Source organism: Argiope bruennichi, chromosome X1 (assembly GCF_947563725.1).
Source record: "Argiope bruennichi chromosome X1, qqArgBrue1.1, whole genome shotgun sequence".
Taxonomy (NCBI): Eukaryota; Metazoa; Arthropoda; class Arachnida; order Araneae; family Araneidae; genus Argiope; species Argiope bruennichi.
In genome coordinates, this window is record NC_079162.1 from 9,704,804 (window position 1) to 9,724,117 (window position 19,314).

Below are 19,314 nucleotides of genomic sequence, written 5' to 3' on the forward strand. Positions count from 1 at the left end.
TTTAAACGGAGTGATAAAACATACATTGTAAGTTACTGATAAAATAAGCAATATTAATTTTTCTTTCGAAAAGATGAAGATGCTTTTTAAGGATTCTCGGCAGCTACTGAAACTTTCTGTCTCGAAAAAGAGTCGGTGAAGAGTCGGTAGACAAATGCATCGATTTTTCCCTTCAAAGCGCAAAACATGATAAGAAAATACATGGGATTTATTCGGCGTAAAATAAAACAGTCGTGGATGATTTAGGGAACGTAGAGCATTCTTTCAATTTTTTTCTTCTTTTTAGCATATTAATAGAAGCGCCTGAAAGTCCGTAAACAATTCGGTTCCATTCATCGCTGAAGCTTTCTTAATTTGCATTTTTACGAGAAACAGAATGCTCAGGAACAACAGAAATTTCAGAATAAATGGAAGAAAACTTATTAATACTTTCTTTTAAAGTATTGTGCCTTTTTTTATAACAATGAAACATAACTGATATTATTTTTGTTTTCAGCTTTCAAATGGATGATAATGAATCGAATAACACCAAACATGCGACAATTTTTTAAAATAAATTACAGGAGAAAAAATGTACAGTTTATATAACATCTCAATAATCATTATTTACTGTTATGTTTACATACAGAAGTGAAATGTACTGCCCAACTATATATTCACTTTAAGCTAATTTTTCACTTTTACCTGCATTACAGGATTATTTCGAATAATACATTAGAGCGTTTTTTGAACAGGGTCAGAAAAACGCTGCAACGTACAAGAAAGTTATTGTTAAATAAAACTGAAAAATTGGGACTAAATTTAAGGACGCCGTATTATATATATATATTTTGCTTTTCCTAGTCATCTGAAACTAACACCGATTCCATACATTAATATGAATTGCCTCGTTCTGAACGATAATTTAGTCTAATTTTTAAGACAATAGAAATGTTGCATTAACTTACGAAGGAGGAGGCATTACAATAGAGACTAAAGTGCGCGTGACAGGAATGGACATCCGATGATAAGGTTTTAAAAAAATATTTCATTAAATACATAAATCTCCAGTGAAGCATTTCTACTGTAAAATGTCCCTTCATTTTATTCTTGGATATAAAGTTCATAATACATTCTATTCGTATCTAACAGGGAAATAATTTTTTCGGTTTTTATTTGTAATCAATTGTTTATTGAAAGCACAAGAAAATCAAGGGATTTTGTTTGTCCAAATAAATTACTGATACTTGAAGAAAGTTACTTGAAAAGGATAATAACTCCCATTTTTTTTTTACAACTTTTTTATAAAGATACTGAGAATGTAGTTTTTAAGACCTAAAGATTATTGGTTCGTAGAAGTATAGATAGTTTTCTTCTTTTTTTAAAGTAAAAGTTGTTTTATTTATTTCCATTAAAAATTAAATGTACCGTTATTAAACTGTTACCTTTGCCATATTTTTGTGCTGGAAAAATTTTGATAACATTTTTAAACAGAACGAAGCATTTAATTCTTACTTATCTGTTTTTGCAATTTTGCGTATTTATTGTATTTTAATAACTGGTAAAAATAATTTTAAAAACCGGAAAATTTTCTATGTACTATTTTTTTTTCAATATGCACATTCAATAACTATGCGGTTCTTTTCAGTTATTTTAATATGTACAATGAAAGATCGTGTATTCTTATATATGACATTTTTTTTGTAATACTCAATGAATAACATATGTTTTATATATGTTATTCATTTTTTCTTTGTTCATATTTAATCTAGTTTTCAAGTTGCTCTAACTGTGCTTGAAATAAATTTTAAAAATTATATCGTAATATGTCCTTTCGTTAATAAAGTGCTTAAAAATTGCTTTGTTAAATTGAGCAATTAAATATAAGCAAATTAAAGATGCTCATTCAGCTTTTAAGAACATAATTTTTCATATGCAGTAAATTACTTCTTTTCTATTTCGTTTTCTGTATAAAATCCCAGTGTTTTATAAGATATGAAAATGAAATAAATTTTTATATCTTGTCATTATATATTCCAAGGTATCTCTACTATATATTTTACCTTATATTCAATGAATTCGATTAACAAAGGAAGTGTTTTCCCTTCAAATACCTTTCGGATTATTGTTATTAGTATCAATATCATATACTCTTAGTAAATATATGAAGTTGATGATTTATTACAAAGAATACATGGATAAAAATCTCTTTAAACTTTTTCCAGGGTTTCATATTTGCAATTTATTTAAAAAGGAATTTTACCCTTCTGGACTAATCTTTAAAAAAAAGGGGGAAAGAGCTCAACAAGAACATGCCTTTTATTATTACATGATAAAAGAAATAAACGGGAAAATTAAGCAAGGCTATTTTCAAATAGACTTTTAATTTGATTTTCCTATCATGATAAATCTTATCAAATACCGTCCAGAGGAGAAAAAAATCTGTCGCTTTAAAGGAAATCTCCGATAGTTTCTAGAAACAAGTCTAAAACCATCAATTTTCAAAGAAAAGTTTTTGGAGTGAAACCAGTGACTGATTTTCAATAAAGCTTTGAACTTCCCTTCCAAACAATTAAATAAACTTTTCAGAAAAAATGTTTGCTCGAATTTGTACAAATTAACCACGTACGGTTTTTCAACTTCTTCAGAAACCTTAAGTTTTTTTTTTTTTTCTTTCTTTTTTACACATATAAGAGATGCCGTGGTTTTTCAACTTTATAAAAACACCAAATAGAGATTTCACTTAAATACACATCCGATTTTTAAGGTTTTCATTAGTTTTAAGATTTATTAAATATAAGAAAATGCTGTATTTTCTTTGAAATGAATGAGTTTAAAACTCTCAAGGACAAAGTGAGTAATAATTATTTAGCAAATATGTCCGTGGTGGTGACTGATCCTGATCATTTTCCTTTATCAAGAAGCCAATATTTGGCTGCTAAATTATTTCTCAAATCTTCCGGAATTTTTCTCAGTATGTATTTAATAGAATGTACGATTATAATAGATAGATAATTTAATAGAATTATTTATTAGATAGAATGCATAAAAGATCTGCTCTATTAATATTCTGTTTACAAAAAATACTCTGTTCTTAATGATTATTTTTTGAAAATACAACTCACGAGAAAATTATTTGTGCTGGGAATTATTTTATTACGGTGTGATCATAATTTCTGTCACTATTCAGCCGATAACTGCTCAGATAAAAAAATATCACATTTGTCGGTTTTGATCTAAACGCTGAATATTCTTCTTTTCCACTTTATGAGAAAGATTACAGTGGTCTTCAAATATTATTGTAAAGAAACAATTACTATCACAACATCAATAGAGCACAATGAGAACTCACGGACAGTTCTTTAAAATAATTAAAAAAACAAAAAAACAGCGTTTGTTTAGGAATGTACTAAAAGTTTGAGGCCCAAACTCAAGAAAAGTAATAATAAAACCTTTACAAGCAGTGTTTGAAACAATCACACAAAATAGCCTCTGACAGGAATACATGCTTGGAACCGTCAATGTGCGCTTATCATGCATTTCTTGATCGAATCCGTACAAAATCTCATCTCTCAAATATTTATTTGCTCAGGCTGCGTGTATACCATAAATACCTAATATCTATAAAATTTTATGCCAAGCGCACCATTGATTGTATCCAGTTTACGTCAATGTTGGTGGAAGCAGTTCTAACTGTTATTGTCAAAATTGTTATATTGTCAAAAATGGTATAAATAACACTCTCTATGCCCCACTAGGTTGTGCCTGTATAAGCATATTACAACAATGTGTCTTGCTAAGCATTATTTTAAAATAAATATGAAGGATATCAAACATTACACAGATAAATGTTAATAATTTGCACAATTAGTTTTAACCAAAAGATAAATTAAAATGTAACTAAATAACTTATCAAGTAATAATCATCATTGAAAAGATCGAGATTGATGAAAAGAATATTTTTGAAATCTTATATTTGGTTATATTAGTTTGTAATGCTTCTTTAATAGTTTTTTGAGTTACTGTAAATAAAATAAATAACATTAAGCTACGATGGGAAAAAATACGGCACAAAAATATATAGTGATCATTTATTTGCTGCCTCAGTATTTATCATCTGAAGTTAATGTGCCGTAGCACGATGGATAATACGATATTTAAAAAAATCAGCATTGCCTTTATGCAGAAATCAAAACAGTTCTTTCATGTCGATAGATGCTACAATACAAGGGAGTTTAATTTAATTTACTTCTTTACATCATGAAATGAACAGGGTAGGTATTGATCTGTTAAAAAAATTCTTTCCACCAGTGCTTGGGTTGTATGTCAATTGAAGAGCAATAATTCCATTTACGGCGTCTTCCAACTTGGAATATAATAGCATAGATATCAATAATTGCACTTCAGTGGGTCTCTACGGTTAACTGAACACTGGAGCTCAAGCCACATAGTCGAAATTCTTCGGGTTGCCCTAGAAACGGGTAGAGACAGCTCTCCCGGCAAGCACTATTCTCAAACCTCTAGAAGGGTAGAATTCCCTACTCCCTATACACAGACACAAACGGAACAAATGCTTTTGAAACCCATAAAACTTTATGCGTAATGGCAACTGAAAGGGAAAATGGACTTCCTCTTTCGATGAAATGATTTATTTACAAAATTAAAACAGATGCATTTTTTTCTATACCCGATTTTTATCATGTTTGCAAAGAAAGAAATTTGCTTTTCACTCACATCATGTTATGGTAAAATTATTAAATTTCGAACACATGGATGTTTTTGCGGATTCTTTTAATGCTTTCAGAACTTAGCTATTGATTATTCAGCTAATTTAATTTTGATAACATAAATGTACTGAATTTTTGAAAACAAAAGTTTACAAGACTCCATAATATTCATAATAATGTATAATAAATTAAAGACGAAAAAGTAAAAAATAAATAAATAAAATAAAATAAGGAAAATCTACTTGTTTAAAAGAAAAGCATATTATGAAACTAAGATTGCAAATAAAAGTATATTTTAAAAACTAATACTACTAAATTCACTATTTTTTCTGAGTCAATTTATTTTTAAAGAACTTCAAATCAGTTTGAATAAATTTGTTAGGGATTTCAGGTCCATATCTTTGTAGGGAAATTTGAAGTCTTTAAAAATCTTTTGTTTGCTCTCATTTTCATCAATCTGTTTGTTTCAATCTCATCGACATTAAATTTGAGATGAAAACAAATGAATCAGAAAACATAAGAGCTTTAAAATTTTACACAATTTGACGCATTTTACATGAGAATAGTTTTTTTGGAAAATTTCTAATGAATCCTTTCCATTATCTCATTTTGTATACTTTATTTATTTTAGTTAACTGTATTTGTGCTGTTCGATAAAAAGCAAATGCTAGTTTCTTTTATTCAAGTCTTGTATTACTTCGACTTTAAATGCATGATTTTTTCTGAAAGAATAATCAACCAATTTACTTTTATTCCCCCCCCCCCCCATGCCCATGCATTATTATGATCTTGAACATGTTTTAAGTATAGTTATCATTTGCTTCATTTTTGTTTGCTTGCGAGCTTTATTTTTATTGTAATTCACATTTAAATTTAAGTAGACTAATTATCAGAATGGCAAGGTAGATGTTACAACGTAAGTTTAAGTTTCAAATTGTATCTCAATATCTCCCTTCCAATCCTTGTCATCTCTTTATATAAAATTAAAAGTTATTTTTTATTAATTTTTAAATTCTTGATTATAAGGAATTTTTCACTGCTATTCACTGTTTAAAACAATTAGGGGATATTGTGAGCTGAGTATGGAACAACTATATAAACGACAACTATTTTAACAAGACTGAAAAAAGAAGTGGTTCAAAAGGGAATTTATAATGTTTACGAAGTTAAGAATATGCAATTTTTTTTCCGTGACCTAGGAAACTACGCATTTTTGATTAGGGGTGTACAGCTATCTCTGCATTCTTTCGGTACGAGAAGATTAAAAACAATTGATACGTGTTGAATGTTTTGTAACAGTGTTATGTCTTAGCAACATGTCTTAGATGAATCGGTAGCTTGGAGGGCTATTGGTCGTTTACAGGCGGGCTAAGCACAATCCGTTGTAATGCAAGCGTTAGGAGTTTCTCAAAGTGTGATTTCCAGACTATGGAATCAATTTTTGGCAGCTGGAAGTGTTCATCGAAGATCAGGACAAGGTTGTATGCTTGTGATAACACAAAATGAAGATTGATATGTAACATTCGTGGCCAGAAGAGACCGCTCTATGAATGCCACTTTATTGCAACAGCACCTTCAGAGCGCTACTGGTACCTGAGTTTCGCCTCAAACTATTCGAAACTGACTCTGGAATGTGGGTTTGTATGCTCGCAGATCTGTTGTTCGTGTTTCATTAAGAGTGGCCCTCCGCTGCCCGCGGAAGGTGGGCACAGGAACATCTCAGATGTGGACGAGATGAGTGTTGTTTGTTGTTTCTTATGGCACTTGCCACGGGCAAGTCCGCTGTTACGAAGACAGCGATACGAGATGGGCGTACTCTACACGTACCAATCCCGTTTTAGTATACAATCTGACAATAGGTGGATTCTTAAATGGAGAGAATTCGAAATAGTCCTGCATTTGTGCATGAAAGTGTCCGATTTGAGGGAGGCGGAGTGATGGTCTAGGCCGGTATTTGTATCAATAGCCGCACCGACCTGTGCATTATCAGAAATGGAGCACTAACGGCTCAACTATATAGATAAGAGATCCTCAGACCTATTGTGGTCTTTATGCTACCGCAATCGGGGCTGAATCCATTCTCGTGGATGATAACGTCAGGCCACATCGTGCCAATCAGGCCGATAGAACACATTTGGGACAATTTGGGGAGCTGCAAAAGATAATCATTACAGCAGCTGGAAAGCGCTCTTCTACGGGAGTGGGAGAGAATACCCCAGTCCCTTATTGATAACCTCATTGAACCGATATCTCGTAGTTGATTAACCGATTGCTTTCGATCAAAGGAAACATTACCACATTAAAACTCATTTCTATATAAGAAATCACTTTTTTGTTTGTTTTTATACTATACACGAATAGTGCATTTTTATTTTAACGCTAAATATCGTCAATAAAATTTAATTATTCCTTATTCATTTTCTCATACCTTATAACATTTATAAATAATAAATTAGTCACGAAAACATTTCTTTATCCACAGTTTATGTCCAAAATCATAACATTCCCTAATTGTTTTGAGCAGAGTATATATATATATATATATATATATATATATATATATATATATAATTCTGTTTTTGATTAAAATAAAAGTAATTAAAATAAGTTAAAATTTGATGCAATTTCATATTTTGTTTGAAAAACCATAATTTATTTCTAAAATCACAAATGATACAAAAATCACATTTATATATATGATTACGCGTTACATATCATGTTACGTATTATTATTTTTATAGTTAATTTGTGCTTAAAAATATCTGAATTTATTTAGTTTTTTTTTTTAATTTCATTATCTAAATTAATCCGTAGTGAGTCAAAAACAGAAGATTGAGTAGTATTTTCTTATTTGAAAAACGAAATGATCATTTTTACATAAGGCAACATGTTTACTATTTATGGAAATAATATTGTCCAATCTTATTAATCTTAATCTTATTATTGTAACATTTTACAAAAATGATATTCTAAGATATTTTTCTGAAATAAGGGGTGATTTTTTTCAAAATAATTGATAATTAACTTTATTGCAATAGTAAACTGGTTTTAAAATTATTAGTTATTGCAAAGAATTATTTAGATCTGATACGTATCAGAGTTTTTGAAACAAATATCATTTTTTAATTTCTTCTTTTAATTATAAGGATTCAAGATAAGAACAGTTTTATACCTATATAATATTTTTTTATAATATGTACTGAAATAATATTTCTGAAAGAAATTCTTGGATTTTTATAATTATTCATTTACATTCAAAATTTGGTCTTAACTATAAAAAGAACAAATACTTTACTTGATTCATAATGTCTTAAAAATGCAATGATTTGTAGAATATTCTGGGGTTATTATTATTGTTTTTCTAAATAAGTCGAGAAACTTTTTCTACGAAAAAGATTATTATATTTACAAAATAAGGAAATTTCAGAAAACTTTTTTTCATCGAAAAAATTTGATATCAGAAAAGTGCAACAATTCTATACGTCATTATTATTATTATTATAAACAAAAAATAAGTAGAAATATAAGTTTTGATGCTTCAAGTTAACGAGTAGCTGAATTGCACACATTCTAGAAAAGATCCATATCGTCAAAAACTAAAAGAGCGATCATAAAGTTCTTGTAGTAGTTTCTTGGAAACTAAGAAACACCAAAAGTTTAAAATTCTCTCAAAGATGAAAAAAAGGGAAAGAATTTGAAAGAACTACCTGTAGATTTTAGGAGTGATGTTTCATGCTTCGTTGTGCAATGCTTAAACAAACTTGAAGAAGGGAACTATTCTGTTGGAACAAAAATGGCAAGCAGAATCTTTTTTCTGCCTTAACATTTATTAGGGAATAGGTGAAGCTGAAACTGACACCAGAATAAGTAGTTGCTAGTAGTGTCAACCCAATGGCCGCGAAGAAAAAAGGGGCTGTCCCCAAATGACTGCAACAGAAAAGAGTGCACTTATTATAAAAAAAGAATATGCATATCATGGAGTGGGATAACTTTTGACTTTTCTAACGACGAATGGCTTTGAAACGTCAAAGAAATTAAGTTAATAATAATAATAATAATTTTGAACATCATTTCGGAAAATAACTTTGATATAAATTGCGCAACTTTTTTTCACATATCAACCTTAAAAGAATGGGTGTAAAAATATCTTCATTTTCTTACATGTCATAATTCTAAATTTTAAGCGATCGGAAGTTCATCTTCGAAATGCATGTTTCATATTTTATGCTTAGTTACAATACAATCTGTACTAAATGCAATCAGTACCTTTTCACCTAAGCGTTTTTCAGTTAATTATTAAGAATAATGAGTTATTATAAGCCCAGTCTTGAATCATTTCACTTTACTATGAAGCAGTAACATTGTTAAAAGACCAAAAATAACATTTTCATTGTTTTGAAAATGTTACATATGTTAAGACAATTGCATAAAAAGGCCTAAAACTAAAACACAATATTAGTACATCAAAGCTTAATGCAATAGTTGAATTTCCCTCCATTTTGATTGCCTTAGAATATGAAGCAATTATTTAATTGTTCAAAAAAACTACAGAACTAAGAATTTGAAAAATATTTTGAAGCTTATTCATTTTAAACTGTTTTAAACATACTTTTAGCATCATTTAGAGACTTCAGATTCAAAAAAGTTAAAAGTCACTTTCACTGTTTGATGACTGTTTCTAATGCCTTATGTTCTCAAAAATTGAACTTTCTAGTAATTCCTTCACTATAAGCCGTATTTCAAAGGGTAAAAAGCTTCATACACATTTTTTTTTGGAAGAATGCTATATAATTCATTGCATTTTATACTTCATTGTATTCGTGACCTAAGTTTTGAAAAATACTGCCCAAAATGTGAAGAAAGAGCAGCAGAATATTTCAGCAAATAATTTCGAGAACCAATAGTAATAAATTTCAAATTCATCAAGGATTCAAATCCATATAAGTTGTTTTTATCCCTCTTTACTTTCAGATATGCCTAGAAGTTAAAGTATGTTTAGGTTAAATAAAAGGAAAAGGAAAGAAAGAATAGATCTGGAAAGAAAAGAAAAAAACATTAGGGAATTTTTCCCCATACATTGGCAACCTAAGTGCAATACTGCTATCATTAAGAGAAAAGACCATAGAAAGTGCTGCTGCATTGCCGTACACGTAATGCTGTACAAGTAGCATGTCCCTGGAGAAATGAGGGCAACTTTTCCTGTTGTAGAGTGTTCTCTACGTAAATGGCTTTTCAAGATAGCTGATCAAAGCTCTACAAACTATGGTGTCAAATGCGAAGTGTATAGGGCAAACACTTCCTAACAGTTGCATGCAACGTAAATAAGAAAGAAGGCGAATAAAATCCCTAATGTTCATTACTGAGTGAGACTTGTCACTTTTTCTGTTTTTTACAAGACACCCTAATGGAATAGATTTGTACTGAGTGCAGCAATGCAAGAAATAGTGGTACATTTCATACATGGGTATTCAGAATAGTGATATTACTTCATCCCTTTAATGCTATTAAAAATTGTGTTTCGACTCTTTTATAACTCGAAAAAGATTTGTGAAAACTGAATGGGAATCATTCATCTTTAATGTAAACTGTCAGTGGAAATCAGTCAGTTAAATGGAAACAGTTAAACTAGACAATTTTTCTACATTCATTTTAAGATTATTATCCAAAAATGGTTATTTATTACTGAATGAGAGTTTTAAAATATATTTAAATGTTGAACATTTAACAATAAAATGTTTTGAAATAATTTTAACCATACAATGAGGCTTAAATACATCGTTTGATTGTAAGCTTTATAAATTCAATCTCGCTAAAAATTTCATATTAACTGAAGAACAATTGTAGGATGTCATTTTATATCGAAACACACGATGGATTTAAAGATTCTTTTAATTTTTTCTTAACTCTGTTTTATCTCTGTGTTTCTGAGGATATTTTTAATCACTGAGGAGTTCATTGTTTCCTTTAATGAAATTTTTGTTTGAAAATCTTTAAAATAGGATTATGTGATTATTTCACTTTTGCATGTTAAGTAAACATGTCCCTTAAAATATCTATATAAGCGATTTACGTTTATTAATTGTAGTACTTTTATTATATACTAGCCGCCTTTGGCGACCAGCCGGTTCGCCAATCTTAATGTTCGTTAAAATTTTAATAATTAAATATTTTATACAATTTCTACTTTAATAGCTTCTTTATCAAAATATTTTAAAACTTCAAATTTTGATTATCATATAATTCATTCATAATATTATAAAGGCCTTCAGTCATAACGTAATATGTATCTCTCTCATTTTCTGTTAGCACCCGTAGAATTTATGCTTTAAATTAAAGTGGAAAGAATTTATCTTCAATTAATATAATAATATTTTTTACTGAAAGAAAGCATTTTTTTATAATCTGATTACTGAAAATAGAGTCCCTCAGCGTTTAAACTTTATGGGCACTAAAGAATATCTTTTTAAATATATGTAATATCTCAAGAGTTGGTCAACAAAATTTTCTTAGATTCATTATGAGCAGATCGATTAATTAACAATGTTTAAATTTAAATGCATCAAACACTAAGAAAATAAAACGAATCGTTTAAAATAAACGGTTGAAAACGGTAGAATTTATGCTTTAAATTAAAGTGGAAAGAATTTATCTTCAATTAATATAATAATATTTTTTACTGAAACAAAGCATTTTTTTATAATCTGATTACTGAAAATAGAGTCACTCAGCGTTTAAACTTTATGGGCACTAAAGAATATCTTTTTTAATTTATGTAATATCCCAAGAGCTGCTCAACAAAATTTTCTTAGATTCATTTTGAGCAGATTGATTAATTAACAATGTTTAAATTTAAATGCATCAAACACTAAGAAAATAAAACGAATCGTTTAAAATAAACGGTTGAAAACAGGTTTTAAAAAAACTACTTAAAAAACGATGTACTTAAAACTATAAGCATATACAAAAAATATATAACTAACATCAATACAATTTACTTACAAAAGCATGCAACTAACCCAAAAATAATTTAAATCAGCCATTGATAACGTTGTCATGGCAACAATCAGAACAGAATGCGCATGCGTGAATTTTCTTCGCCGGTTACGTAACGCAAATACGTGATTTTTTCTACGCCAGTTGGGGTAACGCTATGCGGATTAGAATTTTTTAATTTCCTTTATTCTGTTTTATTTTAATTCAAAAGTACTTCAGAATGAATCTGAAAGATTGATTCATTAACAATGTTTAATTTTAAATGCATCAAACATTAAGAAAATAAACAGAACCGATTGAAATAATCCGCCGAAAAATGTTAACCCTAGCCTCATTACTGTTGGGAGAAAAAAAAACTGAAGCCTTTCTCGTTTGGCGCTGGGGATAATGGAAGATTTTTTGGGCGGGAAAGTTAGTTTTTAATTAATAATTAAAATTCTAATTAAAAATTCGAAAAAAGAAACCCCAGGTGCACATTCCCAACCTCCAAGGTATACATGTACCAAATTTGGTAGCTGTATGTCAAACGGTCTGGCCTGTAGAGCGCCAACACACACACACACACACACACATTGAGCTTTATTATAAGTATAGATTATGTCATAAATTTTAATAAAGACTTAAAATATTAATTTTAATAAATAATTGTTGATAACATAAGTAATAACATATCGATATTAACTGGCCAAGCCTTAAGATATAGCTAAGTAAATAATCCTATTCAAATACCTCATAATTACGACTTAAATTCCCATGAAGCACAATATATTTAATGCTTTCCAATTTTTTTTTATTTTTAACTGTGAATTAATGTTTGATTTTGAACAATTGTGTCAATTCATATTTTTATGGCAAACGCATTTCAAGGTAATTATCAAGTAATCTTCGTTCAATGAATCCGTCTTTTAATCTGTTTAGTTTTAAAGCCTTGCTTAAATTTTTATAAATAGGAAAAATAAGCATTGAATGGGAATAAGCAATAGCAATTTTTTAAAAAGTAAAATAGTTAATTTCTAATTTTCCATATTGATAAAATTTTCCTTTTATATTGGTTCTTTTTGAATTGAATATTTAAACAAGATTGAATCCCAATATTTTAAAAATATATAATGGGTTTTAAAAAAGGTACATGTTTTTATTTTATCTCGTTTTATTATGAACATCGAACGTGTTTTTTGAAGATCTGTAAATTTATATGTGAAATTTATCATAGAAATTCCATAATTTGAAATTTTAACCAGTGTTGCTTCAACATGCAAATGATTTTTACAAAGATTCCTTGAACAAAGACATTTAAACATGCATTTTAAAATTACCATGATATCTTGTATACACTGAATTAAGAAGTTTTGGAGGAGATACATAATGTGAAAGAAAAATGACGAATGCGCGAGATGTTTCAGTTTAGATTGAACATGAAATGGCATACCAACAGCGATTTGAAATGAAAGAAATTTATTTGCTTGAATAGAACGTCAAACTCACAAACTTATTTAAGCACGAAGATTGATCTGTTGGTTCAAAAATGTTCTTGAGAAGATTCAAAATTATAAAGAATTGTGAAGTCATTTTTTTACTTCGCGAAGAATTTTAAAGCCAAATTTGGAAAACTTAAAATACAATTAATGTAACTTGAAAAGTGGTTATAGTTTTCTAGGATCTAGTTTTCTAGTTTTCTTGAATCATACACACTTTAAATTATATTCATTTTTCTAAAGCTAAAATGTTAAATTTCATTTAGGTAAAACCAAAATTTTGAAAAATGTTCTATAAAAAATATAAGAATTTCATTTTTTATCATTTTGAATTACACAGTTTTTGAAAAAATTAAATTTGCAAATAACTTGTAGATTCCCCAAATCATTTAAGAATATTTTAATAAAAATCCAAATTCAATAAGTGACGAATTTTATCTCATATTTAAAAAATAAAAAAAAAACGTATTCTTACATATTCTTTGTCAATACATTTACAATTTTTAACCTGGTAAGGTTTTAGAGTTTTGATGATTGAATTTTAAATACAATGCAAAGATTAAAAAAGAAATTTGCAATGGTTTTATCTTTTAATTATTTAGCTTTTAAGTTTATTATCTCTTAATTTGGCTACGTTTTCCTTTTTATAATTACTTCATATAGAAAAGTTAGTAGCAGTAAATTGCAAAAAAATGCTTCATGGAAAAGATAACTTTCATGATATAATGAAAGTTTAAGTACTGACAATGCCAGAGGTAATAACTAGGAATAGTTAACATTGCAGATAGAAAAAAATATTTATCTTTCCGAAAAAGAGCTTTTTTTTAAAAAAAATGGAGTAAATGATACCAGATAGAAAAAATGTAGGGTCTGAACGCAGTGATATTTACGTTTGAAAGAAAGTCGGGTAAAACACATAAAATTTCGCTTCTTTCAGAGTCTAGTTTGAGCAAAGGAGAAGGATCCCTTTCTCTTACTTTAGCCTAAAGGATGTACTTCCGGAAAGCCAGAAAGGAGAGAAAATGCTTCAGATAATGAAAACCCATTAGATGCGCTTTGGAGGAGATTCCTCAGGCTAAGATAACGGAAAGGGGAAATAGTAGGCTTCAAAAGAATACATTTCTTTTTTCCCCAAAGATCTAGTGTATGCTCAGAAGCATGATGATATTATGCATTTAGAGAGGATTTTGAAAAGAAGATTATTATTATTTCCAGAGAAATAATTTATTGTCATAAGTGATTTTTTAAAACAACAATATATTATTATATTCATTAGAAAATTTTCGAAAATTATTAAAAAAAAATGTATATCATATTTTAATTCCACATAACTTTTAAAGAAAATTACATAACAGTTCACAGTTTATTTGCCGAAAGTTTATCTTCCTGACACAGTTTTTCGAAATTGAAGAGAGTCATTTCTATTTTAATTTACAATATTCAATTTCGCTGAAAAATAATATTTTACATAAAAACATAATAAAACATGATCTATTGTGAGTTTTTTGCGACTCTGTGTTTTCTTACTTTTAACTTTACTTTTACTGTAAGATCTACATTTAGATTGACTGTAAGAAAACGTTGTAGGGAGCAACAAGATAGAAATAAAAATTTCCGATTTTGTCTTAAATTGTTAAGAAATAAAAATCTTTTAATTTTATTAAAGATAATTATATCATGTTCAAGACACCAAATATGTTAGTTGCATAAATCCTGAACCGAAAGAAAAGTGAAACAAAAAATGTGCAAATCTTATTTATCTCTCCTAAGAATGATTGGCCGCTCCTTACCATTTTCATTCTTGAATTTTCTTACATACTTTAATTAGCTAACATTTACTTGCTGCACAACGATTAGTAGTAAACGTTTGCATGCGATTAGAAAACAAAATGATTTTATAAAAATTTTCTCGCCGAATTTTTCTTTTTTTCATTAACAGATTATTTTATTTAAATTCAGTGATTTTTTTTTTATTTCAATTCGATTTTTACTCTTATGTTAGCTTAAGCCTCTAAAACATTTGTTGAAACCATAGAATCAGAAAATATTTCTACTTGTAAGTTCTAGATTTCTTTTTAAAATCTTTTAAATTGAGAGAAGTTTCTGGAAATATATAAAAGCTATACTTCTACGTTTAAAAATACATCTTCCTAATAAAGTTAAAATGCTAATGCATCTGTGTTAGTTTAAAACAAATAGATATGCATTAGTTAAAGTCCTAATTCTATGTCTGTGCTCTGAAGACCTCTGCCAGTTAAATGTAAAGTGCTATCTTACTAGAATCTTCGCTGTTGACCTTTTCCAATCGCTATATGCATCCTTTTCCATGGGGAGCAGTGACTGTTCTATTCAGTGATTCACTTGCCTTGTCCCCTGTGGGTGTGTGAAGATACAGGAACACATCGATGGGGGGGGGGGTATGCGGGAAAATGATCCATCATAATCTTCGACGTAAGTAGAAAATCTAGAGGTGTATCAGGCCTTCCAGAAGATCCAACCTTTCGTTATTTATGGCCCTCCGAGGAAAAAGAGGATAAAGCATAACGAGTAGATAGGACATCAAGGACTACCGAAGGACAACATTGGTGGACAACATTTATATATTATAAAAAGTGGAATATCCAAAACATATTATACTCTTTAATCCCTTAACCGTCCACCCCGTGCGTCAGAAATATATCGAATTTTCTTTGCACAATTCCGAAAACTTGGAATAAGAAAACCATGCTTGAAAATTTAATATCATAGGACAGTTCCCATGTTTCAAATTTATTCAAGATTTCTAACTAAACTAATAACAAGATATTCTAGCTCATTTTATTTATGTGACTTAGCTTATTTGCTTATTATACAGATAAATATTTTATAAAATAATTTCTGAAACTTGTTTCTGTAAAAAAAAAAAAAAAAAAAAAAAGATTTAAAAATTTTTATAATTAATTACGTAAAGACATGCTTGCTATGTTTATTCTTATTTTTTATGTTTGTTGCTTTAACTATTTTAAAAGTTATTGACGTCTGTTTGCTTTCTTTCCTTCCTTCTTTTGAAATTTTAAAAATATCCCTTTCGAATATTGTGAATAATTTAAAACAATGGGGGGGGATGAAGGTGAAATCACATATATTAACAGTTTAAATATTCTAATGCTAGTATTCAATACTATACTTCAATACTATATATATATATATATATATATATATATATATATATATATATATATAATTTCATTAGAGGAGACAATAGATCCATTCACACCTACAATATTATCCTTCACTAACAATTATAAAGAATAGTTAGAATTTCCAAAAATACATGAATTGAAACCAAAAAATGTAAATGTAATTTCTACTATATCAATTTGTAATTTATTTTGTCTATTGGTATTTTTCACAAAAAATATTATTTACGATTTTTCAACATGCATTTTTGCGTGTGCGCTGGTATTTTATCAATTCCATTATTTCATATATTTTTACTTTAATATAAACGAGGATATCCCCAATAATGGCTGATCTAATGTGATGACTTATGCTTTTGCCATGCTATAAATTCTTAAAATTGAGATTACTAATATGAAAGAATGTTTCGATAGATGATGCTTCCTCACAATCACATAGTTAATATTGTATGAATACAAGACATAAAAATATCTTCATCTCTGTTAATACCGAGCATATCAGCTGGTTACTAATATATATTAATAAGTTTATCTAATCTAATCTATCTATCTCTCTATATATGTAAACATATTTTATCAGTTGCATGGCCGAATAGCAGAAACGTTTGAAATTTTAAAACCTCGATTAGTTGTACCATGGGAGGCGTAATTTACTTACAAAGAATGAAAGGTAATAAATACGCAGTGTACATGGTAACACAAGAATAAAAGAGATCAAAATTTTTCCTTTCGTAGTTTTAGAGATTTTTTTCATTAATGAGATTTTGATAAGGATTTTTTTGACATGTTTAGACTTAGGAAAGGGAAATTTAGGTATTTTTAAAAGAATGTGGTAAGGATTAAAGATTTTTATCCCTTCAGTCGGAGCGTCAAATGAGAAGTTTTATACAGCGTGTGTGGAATTAATTAAATAAAAAGTAAAAATTGGATCAAGAAATAAGAGAACATTTTAAAAGGGGTAATTTTTATGATTGAAGCAGCTGTTAAGGTTTTGGTGGCTGTATAGCATATTGTTTATTGAGAATTTTTAATGAAATTCTCGATGGATTTTTTAAGTATTTTTAAAGAAAATTTCTTAATCAAATATTAACAATTACAAAATCTAATTGTATGCAGTCCACTACACGGAGAAATTCAAATAAAAATCAACTGTATAATCTCGTATCTCAGTTTATTAGTTTAATATGTCAACTACAACCAGCAAATGCTGAAAATTTCAACTAATTAACTTGGTGTTAATGGCTATCTCAACACTATATTTTTAAGATTCAAATTTTGATAGTCATATAACTCATTCTATTTTAGAAGCTTTACACCGTTAGATTTATTGTAGCTTGTACTTCCCTAATTTTCTGCCATCTCCTTTAAAATTGAAACGGAAGGGATTGAACTTCAACTAATCTTTAATAAACATGTTTGGTTTCAACTAAAAACTTTTTTGTTGAAACCAAACATATTTATTAAAAATATGAGTATGGAAAAGGGAATCATTCAGCATTAAAATCTTGTGTGCCCTACCGAATATTAAAAAAAAAAAAAATTATGCAATATCTCAGAGGCCTTTTCAATAATGATATATCTGATTTAATATAAAATTTATTTTATTAAAATAAAAATTCAGTTTTCAAGGGATTACAACGATAGTATACTTTTATAAATCCAATTACAGTACTTGAAATAGAAGGAATCTTTTAAAATGGACGAACTTCAAAATATTTTCTTCATAACTTGCTTGTTAAGTTAAACCTTAAAAGAAAATGCAACAAATTTCAAAAAATATTTTTAAAATATGTTTTAAATTGACCTATTTATTAAGAAAAAATAAGCCATATCTTCATGCTTTCACGTCCAACAATGGAAGAAAAAAACCAGGTGGGAACATTTGTAACAACAGTAAAAACGATTTGAGTTGCTCCACAATAGAGAAATAAATTAAAATAAATCCGCTTAAAATATATTTTAAAATTAATTAAAAAATATTTTAAAAGTTGAATTGTAATTAAATTGGATCATCTTTTAAATTGTAAGCTAATGCAAAAATTATCTTTGTGCTGTAATAATTTTGGAAGTTATGATGAAAAAAAAAAATCAAACCTTACAAGTACTTTGCATCATTATAATGATATAAGCTATCTTAAAGCATATTTCATGCCATTGTAATGAACAAAATACCTTATTATAAAGATGCTTTGTATCATTAATTGCTTTCGAGCTAAACTTTTTTTTTCTGTTTTGTATTTGCCATTATGTTTCGGTTGCCTGTTCTCATTTATTCAACATCCGGATAGATAACGAATTCAAATATTTGCAGGAAGATAAGAAATTTTGTCAAGTTACGTAGGCTTAGTATACCATAGAGGATGAAGATGGTGGCAATTTCAGAATGCATTTAAAATAGCCTTATTTTTTTTTTAATTTTTATACATTTATTTATTTTACTAATACATGTCTACGCTGCATGAATTTAAATCCCACAAACGTCGAATTTCGCATAAGTTTTTTCTTTCTTAATGAAATTTAGGACTCTAGTCGCTGGCTATCCTCTTAAGAACGTTGTCTGCTGCGGCCATCGGTAGCTGGATGACCGAGACTTGGTCATTAAACAATCCCCGAGTATCGAAGGTTCGAGACACGGTTTCCCAAAACGCCATTTACAATAATCTACCTGGTGCAAGATAGATTCAGTTCCTGTTGCTGAAAAGAGCCAGTTTGGAGAAGGATTGATGTATTAGGAGCAATCCATTTAATCATGGTTTAAACGGACATAATCCAAACGACATGTATATTCGTAGTATTTATAACTATAGGCGCAGTTCTTTCATTGAAGATCCGTAGAATTAATATGTATGCTAGAATGAAAATTAGACAATCTGATTCGTGTAATATATATATATATATATATATATATATATATATATATATATATATATATATATATATATATATATATATATATATATA